This window comes from Rhinopithecus bieti, unplaced genomic scaffold, assembly GCF_001698545.2.
Source record: "Rhinopithecus bieti isolate Rb0 unplaced genomic scaffold, ASM169854v2 scaffold_68800, whole genome shotgun sequence".
NCBI lineage: Eukaryota > Metazoa > Chordata > Mammalia > Primates > Cercopithecidae > Rhinopithecus > Rhinopithecus bieti.
The window spans coordinates 15,484-27,873 of NW_016825633.1; the positions used below are offsets into that span (position 1 = coordinate 15,484).

Sequence of the window (12,390 nt, forward strand, 5' to 3'; positions counted from 1 at the left end):
TTTTTTTTTTTTGCGCCCCCTGCTGGCAGACACGAAGACAGACTCAGGAGGAATATGTAAACGTGCGCATGCGTGCTGCCCGTTATCCAGTTCGTGAACACGTGAAGCGTGAAGCCTTGACTTCAGGTTAAGTAATAAAAATTTATTGAGAGTTCCTGGGTTGGTGGTTATCTCCTCCCTGCCTTGAAGGAGGGAACAACACTGTAGGAAATCACTGAGAAATCACACACTGTCCCAACAGCCCCAGTTAACACAGGGAGGAGGAAAGTAATTCCCCAGAAAAGGGGCTGGTCTTCAGTCTTCCTTAATCCAAGAGGGGTTCAGGGGATCGGTGTGGGGACCATCGCATGATACTGGGGTGGGGTAGGGCTGTGCTGGACCCCTGGCTGGCTCCTCAAAACTGGAGAAGCAGATCCACTTCCTCTGGGGTGGAGTTCTTGGTGACAAGGCTCATTTCTTACCCTTGATGAGGCTGTCACTTCCTCTGGTGAAACTTTCATCCTGTAGGTTCAGCATGAGGTTGTCAGCCATGAGATAAATACGATTCTGTGATGTGGCCATCGTCTTGGAGATGTTCTGGGCTGCTCGGATCTTACGAAGTTTGATGTAGCCAGGGTTCTTGCTCAGTGCTTCCCCAAGCATGCTGGCAGCCTCGGCCTCACCCTCGGCCTGCACAATTTTCTGCCACTGTTCCTGTTTCGCTTTTTCTACCAAGAATTGGGCCCGATGGGCCTCCTGCTGGGCCACTTGTTTGGCTTCTACAGCAGCTGTGTACTCTCTGCTACAGCTCAGCTCTGTGATGGCCACATCATCCAGGAAAAGGCTGAGGTCCTTGGCCCTCTCTGTCAGCTCCCGGCAGATCAACAGGGATACCCAGGCCCACTGGGTGATCAGCTGTGAGGCATTGAACTTGGCCACCACACTCTTGAGCACCTCGTTGACAATGGACGGCAACACTCATTCCTCGTAGTCCAGCTCTAGGCGCTGGTACATGCTAGGAAGCTCCTGAGCATTGGGTCGAGACAGCACTTGCAGGGAGATATTCACCATCTGTAGGTCTTTGGAGCCTATAGGGAAGGAGATTTTTCGAGATCTGGCCGGAATGTCATAGATAATGGGGTACTGAAACCAGGGGATCCTGAAGTGAAGGCCCTCGATCAGGATAGTGTCCTGCTGCACTCCACCGATCCAATTGAAGAAGATGGCTCTGTGCCCACCTTCCACAGTGAACACGGATTCACAGACACCGTAGGCCATGGCGCTGGTCCCCAGCAACAGCTTCAGTGCTGTGCCCATGCCCTGGGACCCGGCAGACAGCCGTCCCGCCAAGTCCTTCAAGTTCTGGGCCATGTCTGATCTTGAGGCCGGTGGCACTGGAGGTCAGAAGTGGGTGCTGGCCCGCCTCTACCCTGCTCCAGCTTAGGTACTGCTTGTCCACCATTCTTAATATTTTCTTCCATGTGAAGAGACATCGATACCCAAAACACTTCTGGCCTCTTGATACACTCACTCCTCTATCACAGGAATGTTCCATCTAATTGGTGAGTTTGGAAGGAGAAACAGGTTGCACAGCCCAGGTCCTCTCCCTTTAAAACTCTTGGTTGTAACCTTCACTTAACCAAGTATATGTTCTGCTCTGCCCTCAGGGGTAGGGCTTACAATAGGTCCACAGCTCTACTCTCCTGTGTCTCGCTTGCTCCCCAACTATTCCTACAGTCTTGCTTCGCAATGCTTGGATCTTTAAGGGGCCCCCAAAATGCCCTCCAGCTCCAAGTCTGAGTTGTACACCAACTGAGAAATACGACAAAAGAATAAGAAGAACAATAAATTGACTTTATTCCTTATAAAGGAGATACTGGAGAATGTGACATAGATTTGCTGGCACATGGGTTTCCTATGAACAAACCCCAGAATTGGACAGACTTATCCAGTGATACATTGGGACCATCACAGAAAAACAAGGTCTGCATTGCATATCTATCTGCTGTCTGCTGAAGGAGCCCTGTCTGTGTACCTAAGGAAAGTGACTTCCTTTTTAAGGGCTATCCCTGTAGCAGGAAAAAATCTTTCAGTATACCTTCTTAGAGAAACACTTCTCAAAGTCAATAAATATACCTTGTATTCCTTGCATACTCACCAAGCAACCTGCAGAAGATACAGCTTTCCATACGGCTCAGGGAACAGTTTATATCAACATTCTCTCAATTTCTTAACACAAGTGATTGCATCGGAGGCTTATCCTATAGAGAGAGAGATTGGAATTATGTTCTAAATTGCAAGAATAGGTAGAAAAGCATATTTTATGAAAACCTCCCTTGAAAATCCCATCAAAAAGGAATTAATGGTATGTTCCGAAATATATACCCACACATAAACTAACACATAGACTATAGTCAAAATTATAACAAATCCCCCCCGAGCCTTCATGATCTGTGATCTGAGAGCAGCTCACAGAAAATGAAGAAAAGGTCACCAAAACCATAAGGTTTTAGATAACCACTTGTGCTTAACAAAATGTCCCCAAACAATAGCTATTTATTATCTCTCAGGATTCTACGAATTGACTGGGCTTTGCTGGGTGTTTTCTATTCTATGTGGTGTCTGGCACCTGGGGCTGCAGTCATCAGCATGCTACACTTGCCTGGGACATCCAAGAGACCTCACCCACATGGTTGGCGAATGGTGCTGGCATCTGCTGGGAGCTCAGCTGGGGCTGTTGCATGAAGCACCTTGGTTCATCACAGAGTCCTCCGTGAGTAGGGCTGTCAGAAAAAAACAGAATATACTCAGTCAAATTTGAATTCCAGATAAACAATGAATAATTTTTTAGTGTAAATGTGATGGTTACTTTATGTGTCAAGTTGGCTGGGCCACATTGTTCAAGTATCTCAACATTATTCTGCATGTTCCTGCAAGGGTGTTTTTGGATGGGATCAACATTTAAATTGGTGGACTTTGAGAAAAGCAGATTGCCCTCTATGATGTGAGTGGGCCTCATCCAATCAGATGGAGGCCTGAATAGAGCAAAAATCTTACCTCTTCTAAGCAAGAAAAAATTCTACTAGCAGATAGCCTTCAGACTTGAACTGCAACATTGGATATTCTCTAGTCTCCAGTCTGCCAACCCGCTCTGCAGATTTTGGACTTTCAGCCTCCATAGTCATGTGAACCAATTCTTGAAAATTAATCTCTCTCTCTCACCATATACATGTGTGTGTGTGTGTGTGTGTGTGTGTGTACACACATTACATTGGTTCTGTTTCTGTGAATGTGACATGCAATTTTTGTTTGAATACAACTGGGCATTTTGTATTTTTATTTGCTAAATCTGGAAACCTTAGAAGAAGAGCCTCTGAATATGTAAGTTTAATGGCCATCTGAGATGACCTTCCCAATAAGTCAGGGCAGGTCGTGCGACAATGAGCAGATCAGATTTAAAAAAAAAAAAAGACAAAAGCTGGTAATACCTACATTGATGAAATAAAGGAGAAACAGACTTTCATATACACTATTGGTGCCACATCGAGGTATCCATTTTTGGAGGCCCATATTATTACAGCCGAATGACTTGAATGGCCTTTGTACAGAAGTCCTATTTCTACCAACAAGGGGGTTTCAACTGAGGGTTTAGAAAAGGCTCATCAAGGCGACTCTGATGTGCATGCTGGTTAAGGGGCCCATGCTGTCGCAGGGGCAGGTCAAACTGACATATGAATTTCTGCTCCAAAGAGGAAAGATAACTTCTACTTATGGAGCAGAGTGTTTAGAGGGGCCCAGCTCCAGGTTCTTTATGTTAGTGTCTGGATTTGATCTCATGACAGCCCTGCTACTGAGGTACCAGTATCCTTTCTTCTTCACAGATGTCTGTGACTACAAAGCACATGCTCCTAACCACAGAGCTGGATGGAAAAGAGGTTGCTCAGCAGGTCCACTGCCAGAATGTGCCAGTCTAGGCACCTTGAGTTGCTGGTGGCAGATCTTTAGCATCAGGACATATATTGTTAAGGAGTTTAATATCTGTTCTCCTTGTGTTTACCCTCTGTATTAGTCTGTTTTCACACTGCTATGAAGAACTTCCCTAAGACTAGGTAATTTAAAGGAAAAAGGTTTAATTAACTCACAGTTACACATGGCTGGGCGGATGTGCGGGGGGCCATAGGAAACTTACAATCATGGAGATATGTTAAGGAGAAGCAAGTACCTTCTTCACAAAGCGGCAAGAAAAGAGAGTGTGTGAAGAGGAAAGTGCCAAACACTTATAAAACCATCAGATCACGTGAGAACTCACTCACTATCATCAGAACAGCATGGGGGGAACCACCCCCACGATCCAATCACCTCCCACCACATTCCTCCCTCAACACCTGGGGATTACAATTCAAGACGAGACTTGGATGGGGACACAAAGCCAAACCATATCACCCTCCCTGCATTTCCAGAAAAAAAAAAAAAAAAAAAAGCTTGGGCCTGTTTCCCCCTGTCTCAGGGAAGGTTTATAGCAGGGCTGGAGGCAGAAGCTGTCTGAAGCCAGTGTTTGCTTCATCCTGTGTGAAAACTTAAACTTAAGGAAAGGATTGGACTGCTTGTACTTGGCAGGGAGGGGAAGGGTCCTGAGGACACAGAGAAGGGAGAAGAGAGATTTCTCCAACACAGGGATGAGGTCAGAGGTCTACAAGTCCCGACGGGAGTAGGGACCTGAGCATTGCTCCATGTCAATTTGGAGAAGCTCTGTATATGGTTCATCAAGGCTGGGCATTCAGCCATGAGACAGATTCTCCTGTTTGGTTGGAAGGACAGATCGCTCAGGGTTGGGAATGGGGCTCTGGCTGAGGGTAACAAATCGGCTAGGGAAATGGTCAGCTCAGCCCTCAGCAATAGGGACACATGAGCCTGGGAGGCTGTATCTGGAGGATATGTTTCCACAAATGATTATTTTTTTGTCAAACAGCATGACTATTTTTAGTATATACTGTCTAGTTGAAAGTTAAAATCTCTTTACTAATGAATATCCCAACCAACTACAAGATGAGAGCATCTGTTTCTCTAGATTTGTGCAATAATGGATTTCCCAACTTTATTAATATTTGCTACTTTTATATCCTATCACTATAATGTTAAAATACTTTTCATTTTTCTCCATCGATATCCACATAAATGGCATATTTCACATGTGCATTTCTAAACACAAACATAACAGTCCTACTTTATGCTTCAGAATATGTCCTGGAATAATTCTAGAATTTGATAAGAAAACCTGATAAGTGAGTTTGTTATCTATGCTGTGTCCTGTTTAAATTGAAATTGTGGAGTCATAAAAATCCTATACACTGCTGCAGGAGGACAAAACGGTACAGAGTAACTTTGCAGATACACTCGGCAACATGTATGAGAGAAGCAAGCATGGCCCCATCAACTGCTGTCCTCTCAAGTCTGCACTGCAGAGTCTCTGGCATGTGTGCAAGAATGATCATGGCAGCATGGCCAAAATATCAATACAGCCCCAAAGTCACCTTATTAGAGACATCTCAGAAACAACATTTTTAGAAGAAAAAAATTCAATAAGTGTTTGCTACGGTTTGGATGTTTGTCTCCTCCAAACTCATGTTGAAATTTGATCCCCAATGTTGGAGGTGGAGCCTAACAGGAAACGTTTGGGCCATGGGGGTAGATCCTTCATGAAAGGTAAATCCTTGCTGTGATGAGTGAGTGCCTGCTCTATTAGTTCCCACAAGAGCTGGTTGTTGAAAAGAGCCCGGGAGCTCCCATCTCTTTCGCCTCTCCGCCATATGATCTCTGCACAGCCAGCTCCCCTTGGCTCCCATTGTGAGTGGAAAGCTTCCTAAGGCCCTCATCAGAAGGCAGATGCCCAATCTGGAACTTTCAACATCAAAATTGTTAGCCACATAATGATTTTTATTATGTTTTGTTTTGTTTTTTTCTTTATAAGGTATGCAGCCTCAGATATTCCTTTATAACAATACTAAACAGGCTAAGATAGTGGTATAAAATATATAGTTTATTCCATTTACCCATCAGGAGAGTAGTGTGAAGAAAGTATGGTGAGTCCCATCTCACAGATGATCAAGCTCTGGCTCACAGAGACTAAGACCCTCTCCAGATAAGTGGCAGAATGGCAACAAGGTTCCATCTCTTGCCCCCCACCCCCAACAATGGAACCAGCAGCTTCCCATTTGGAAGATGATAATTTTACACTTCCCTAGTATTGTGCCCTAAGGGTACTCACTCAACAGCCCTTCACGTTGAGGAAGACGACTGTGGAGATGAAATCTGGCCCTTTGGGCCATGAGGCATAGCTGTGGGGTCATATGGATTACCAGGTTTCTGAGGTTAACTGTGGGGTGAAATAAAGAAACATATGAAACAAGAAAGAACAGGGAAGAGAACAGAAAACAGCAGGCCCTCCAGGGATCACTTCTACCTCTCTCTGTATTTGCTCCCTTCCCCACCCCATTTCTCCCCTGCTCTTTGTGACAGTATGGGATGTAACAGGAATCCAAGCTACTTGGAGAGAGGACCGAAAGATGGGAAGACCCAGACCATGAGAAGGGTGGATCAAGCAGCACAAGTCCTGGAGCCTGTGCCCTGGGTGTTGGCTCACCCACCAGGTGCTCCATCTCTACCTGCTTCTGTGTGCCTCAGCATCACTCTACCACACAGCAATGAAGCTCCCACATAACAGAAATATGCACTCTCCAAGAGAGGCAAGCAGGAGAAGTGACTTACCCCTGAGTCAAGAACGTCCCAGAGTTACTGGTTTGGATTTTGTGCCAAGATGCAGAGAGCTCTCCAGTATCTCTTGCTCCAGTGTCCTGTCCAGCAGACATAGTATGAGGTTTTCATTAAGCCCCTCCGGAGTGCAAAGGAAACACATTTCTGTCATACACCACAGGGTAGGGGAAATAGGAGGTAGGAAAACTATGAAACAGTAAGAAATGGGGTGAGTGATGACTTCATCCCTGTACCCCAAACTCCATTCATGGGGTCCATGACTCAGTTGGATGGAGATGGTAAAACCACTTTCTTCCCTTCCCCCCAGGCCCATCAGGGTGCTCATTCCACCACATAGAAATGAACTGACTCACAGTGAAATTAGAAATGTGTGTTTTCCTTTTTTTCTCCATATGCTCTCTAGGTACATGAAAAATAGTTACTGTACACTGGAGAAACATGACAAACACCATCCTTAACCAAATGATGAAGATTAACATCACCAGTGACATCATGCAGGCATTGTATACTCCCGGATACGATGTGACAAGAAGGGCACCGGAACTAGTGGTATTCCTTCTAAAAATCTGTAACCACAGTCAAATCACAAGAGAAGCAACAGACTGAGCCTGTACTTCTCAAGACTGTCAGGGTTATGAAAGTCGTCTGGCAGTTCCTCAGATGAATAAACAGAGAGTTACCATATGACCCAGAAATCCCACTCCTGGGTACATAGCCAAGAAAAATGAAAACCTATGTCTACATAAAAACTTGTACATAAATGTATATAACATCATCATTCATAACAGGCAAAAATCAGAAATCATCTAAATGACCATCAATAGACAGATAGATAAACAAAATGTAGTATATCCTTAGAATAGAATATTATTCAGGCTTTAAAAAAATGAATGAATTCTGCTACATGCTACAATATGCATGAACCCTAAAAACATCATGCTAAGTGAAAGATGCAAAATACCAAATACTGCATGATTCCATTTATATGAACGTCCAGGATGAACAAATCCACAGACATATAAAGCATAACTGTGGTTCCAAGAGCTGAGGATAGGTGCAGGTTTAACTGCATTGAAGCACAATGGGAGTTTTGGGGGCAATTGCAATTTCTAAAACTCAATTATGGTGATAGTTGTACAACTCTATACATTTAATAAAAATTGCCAACCTTAAAATGAATGGATTCTATTGTCTATAAATAATATTGCAAGAAATTTGTTTAACAAATATTGGCCAAGGCTTCTATTGTACCACAGGAATGACCAAAATTTTTCATAAAAAGGCCTTGATGCACATGTCTTACATAAACACGAATGCACATAAAGTTGTAGCTGTATCCCAGCCCTGACTCTATGTCCTGTGTTCCTCCAATGACCTTTTCCCCACCCCACATGCTACCTGAAGTCTAATTCAGGTCTGATCATTTTCATGCCTTCCAAATGTTGTGATGGCTTGAGAGTGGGACCACAACAGGGTCCCGGGCCTTCCCTCTGTGACAGGATGCCAGCATTATTACTTTCCTCACCCCTCTCCAAACTTTTTCATGTTGTTGCACTTTGGGGAGCCTAAACGGCACTAATATTCTGGGTGTCAGCATGACAATATTTATCAAAGGGTTACATAGGTGCATACACTAAGCACCAACAATTTCCTTTTTAGAAGTTTAACTTCAGGATGTAGCGAAGGATGTTGATAAAGGTCTGGTTATAAGGACTGCCATCCTAACAATACCCTCTCTTCACTGCTAGACCTCAATTTAGAAAGGGAGACCAAACAGGATGCAAAGCCATAAAGAGGCAGAAGGAAGCAGAGGAAAGTGTGGTTGTCAGCACACACACACTTGCACACATTCGCACACACTCCCCCACACTCATGTGCTAATCAGATTCTATTATCACAATACTAGAATTTTTCTAAGACAGCTTGCTGTGTTCCAAGAGGACATATTCAGCTCAGTGCAAACAGCCACAGGAACTGTGGCCTTCAGCAGAGCACAGACCTTGAAAACATGCCAGTGTAGATAAAAGCAAATATCAGGACACTCTGAATAACACAGGGTTGTGAAAATTGATTATGTCACATCCATAGGATAGAATTCTAGGAGGCAGTAAAAATAAGTCATAACGAAAACAATGATGAGAGATGATTTCTTGCCTAACCAGTTAGCAATAATCAACATTATTTCCAGTGTGTGAGTAGACACTTACATACCGTATTAGTAGGAACACATATGAGTAATAATGTTATCATGTATTGTGTTAATATAATAACTTTATAGATTTCATAATGAAAGAGTATTTTGAGAATCTCATAAAGAAACTCTTACAAATATATTTGCATATATGTGAGCAAGGATGTTATGTTTGCTACTGTTTATAATAAAACATGGTAAAGGAACTACATTTTTATCTCAAAGTGAAATAAATGTGGTACCATCCATATGATGAAACATCCAGTTGATGGCAAAAATCAAAACTAAAATTATGTTGTAAAATAATTTAAAATGTTATAGTAGACATGCATTTTCATGGGAAAATTGTCATAACAAAGTCAAAGGCAGGTTACAAAGATCATCAGTAGCCAGGATCCATTTTTGCTCATATCCATCTATTTTTTCAGAGGACTCAAAGCATACAAATAAAAATAATCTTTTCCTTGCTCCCACATAAAGCCTTCTCTTCAGCATAGTCAGTGGCTGCACTTTGTTTGGAGGCCATCAATATTCCTTTAGCCTGGAATTGCTCCATTTTCCATCTAGACTTCCAGAAAACTCCATAGAGTGGGCTTGAGCTAAACCGCTCCTTCCCACCTTCCTGCTCAGATGTAAAAGCTGCAATTCAGGCTCCTGTCACGAGGGGGCACCAACGTACCTTCATCGTCAAACCGCTACAAAGACGTTTACGCAATGAGCAAAAAAATAAAATACTGTCCACTAAAACCCAGTCTATGAACCTATGGACAGAATGACTCTAATTCTTCCAGAAAAAAAATTGATAGGTGTAAAAGAACACTGCAAAAACATATACTCCATGGCATCTATACAATGAAACACCATGTATGACAAGCGAGCCTTGGCAGTCCTTAGCAGGCTGGTGTAGCGCAAACCAGGGCAGCGGGAGGTGAGTGGAAGAGAATGGGGGCACTGGAATGGGGTCTGGACGTTTGTGTCCATAGCGTCCCGGAGGGGGGATGCCTGAGAGGAGGTCTGGGAAGCCTGTACAGGTGTGGGGTAATGGAGAGTGAACACCCTACACCCTGGGAGGGACCCCTCTACAGTATGGACACTTCAACCTGCACTAACAAAGGAAGAAATAAATCAATGAATGACATGTGGACTTAGGGTCAACAGCAAATGGACCTGCTTTTAATATACATGTGAATTTTCCAAAGAAAACTTACAGTAAACAAACCATCCCAAGACACTTGAAAATGTACTCTGTGAAAATGTACTCTTTTCATTAGAAAAGGGAAAATAATAATGGAGTTAGATATCACTTCGGGCCAGAGTCAGGATTGCAGCTCTGAGAGTTTCAGACTAGGGGGTTCATCAACTGGGAAGGACAGATGGAGGTTGGGAGCTTGACTTCAGTATCACCCAAAGTTTTCTGGAATTATTCACCTCATGGTAGCAATCTCTCTGTATCTTTCATTTTCCTGTATATCTAAAAGCAAGATTAGTGCTAGACCACCAACCTCTAAATTGAAGGTAAAACTGTACCTGTGAGCGTGTATTTGGAGTAATTTAGCTGGAGGAGAAACAGACACAAACACACACACATGTAGAAATACAGTCAATTCAATTTTTATCTATTTTGTTTCACTATAAAATCAAATACATTGAATGTTTTCACAAATTAGTGAATACATATATACAATTCTTTTATCGATCTCTTCATAAGGATTTTTTGTGCTCAAGTTTTTGTCAAAATACTCTTCTCCTTAATATAAAGTTTTTTAAAATATGCAAAATTACACTCAAAAATAGGAATTTTATCCTGCATCTCTCACAGACCTGACTCCGGCCCCCTGACCCCAAAGGGTCTGCTGTCCCTAGGATGGCACATACTCTTCAGACATGTCCCTGTGAGATGCACATAAACACGTTCACTCCCCCATACACACACACATTGTCTTCTCCAAAAGTGCAGTCACAGTCCTCATCTTGTCATTTCCACTTATTATCATTTATCAGGATTTTAAAATATTTGCATCTTATTAGTTCTTGTGGTTTTTGCATATTTAATATGTTTATTGTCCATGTATATACTTATTTGAATTTTCTGTTGAAATCATTGCCAATTGTTTTGTTAATGAGTACGTTTCACAAATCACAGACACCAACCCAACATCTGAGATGTAGTTTGAAAATGTTTTCCCCCCTGTTTTAATACAATTGTTACTGGGTTTTTAATCTTTCATTTGGAAAATGTTTTAAATTTCCATAATGGGACTTAATAATTATATATGTCATAATTGAAAAAGAAAAAACATTGCAAAACACTTGGGGAGCACGTACTGTCAGCCTGGAGGGAGATTAGAGCATTCAGAGACCTGGAGGCATCAAGAGAAAATGATAAATCTTTAGAGTATTCCAGAGTTAGCCGCTGGTCAGGAGATAACAAAGTTTTCTCCTGGATTCACAAAAACTTCCCTAAAGGCAGCACCCTGATCTGAATAATGGTCATAATAATGGGTACCTCAGATAGCAGTTAAGACTAACGGAGGCCAGGTGAGGTGGTTCATGCCTGTAATCCCAGTGCTTTGGGATGCCATGGAGGGAGGATCTCTTGAGGCCAGGAATTCAAGACAAGCCTGGGCAACATAGCAGGACCTTGTCTCTACCAAAAAAAGAAGAAAGAAAAAAGATTAAAGGAGATAAAATATAAAGTGTATTGGCTTACAGTAGTTCAGTGCATGTTACTTTCCTTCCCTCCAGCTCTCCTGTCCCAAGGCCAACACCTGAGCTTCTGCCTGAGCCCACTCTCCACCTCAGCCAACTCGTGTGACCCTACACCCAGGTCTCTTGGTACAAAGGACAAGATTTCACCTCCTCTGTCATCTTCATCACCCAGAGGGGCTGTGGAGTGGAGGACCCATGGGGCCACAATAGTAGGGGAGTGGAATTTGGCCATTTTTCAAGTCCTGGAAGCCCATCTTCTAGAAGGGAAGCTGCCCAGGGTCCTCTAGGGAGGGTGAAGGATGGAACCTCATTCCAATCCTGCCACTTACCTGGGGAGGTGACTTAGACTCTGTGAGCCTCTGTGAAATGGGACTGACCATACCATCCTTACAGAGCTGTCCTGAGGGGTTAATGAGAAAACCTGTGGAGAATATATAGCATGGAGTGGGACTTCAATGGCCCTTTAAATGCTGAGACGCAGAAGTGGGGGCTGGCTGAGCCTCAGGGCTAAGGCAGGCATTGTGAAAAGTCATTTTCATTGTTTCTCTCCTAATGAGAACACAGACATCCATATAAGGAAAGCAAATCTCTCCCTGATATGCCTCGAGTTCAAAGTTTTAGAGACAGAATGTTCTCTACATTCTTGGGTGTTTTCTAATCTCATAAAGCTGTTCAACGTCATGCCTCTGAGCAGACCCAAATCCACTTCCCCATACTGGGAAGAAAAAAAAAATGATACG

The 12,390-nt window shown here is 43.1% G+C and overlaps 1 long non-coding RNA gene and 1 pseudogene across 2 annotated transcripts; both read right to left on the minus strand.

The window, feature by feature from the left end:
• Positions 1-450: 450 nt before the first annotated feature.
• Positions 451-2,232, minus strand: LOC108522712 (prohibitin-2 pseudogene; annotated as a pseudogene). Its single transcript, XR_001883583.1, has 2 exons — positions 2,138-2,232; positions 451-1,791 (listed from the first exon to the last, which is right to left on the minus strand). The product of XR_001883583.1 is annotated as a prohibitin-2 pseudogene (transcript).
• Positions 2,233-2,646: 414 nt separating this feature from the next.
• Positions 2,647-11,548, minus strand: LOC108522713 (uncharacterized). The gene is made up of 4 exons (XR_001883584.1): positions 11,448-11,548; positions 6,745-6,830; positions 6,245-6,352; positions 2,647-2,762 (listed from the first exon to the last, which is right to left on the minus strand). It is a non-coding gene; the product is annotated as an uncharacterized LOC108522713 (long non-coding RNA).
• Between the last annotated feature and the right edge of the window lie 842 nt (positions 11,549-12,390).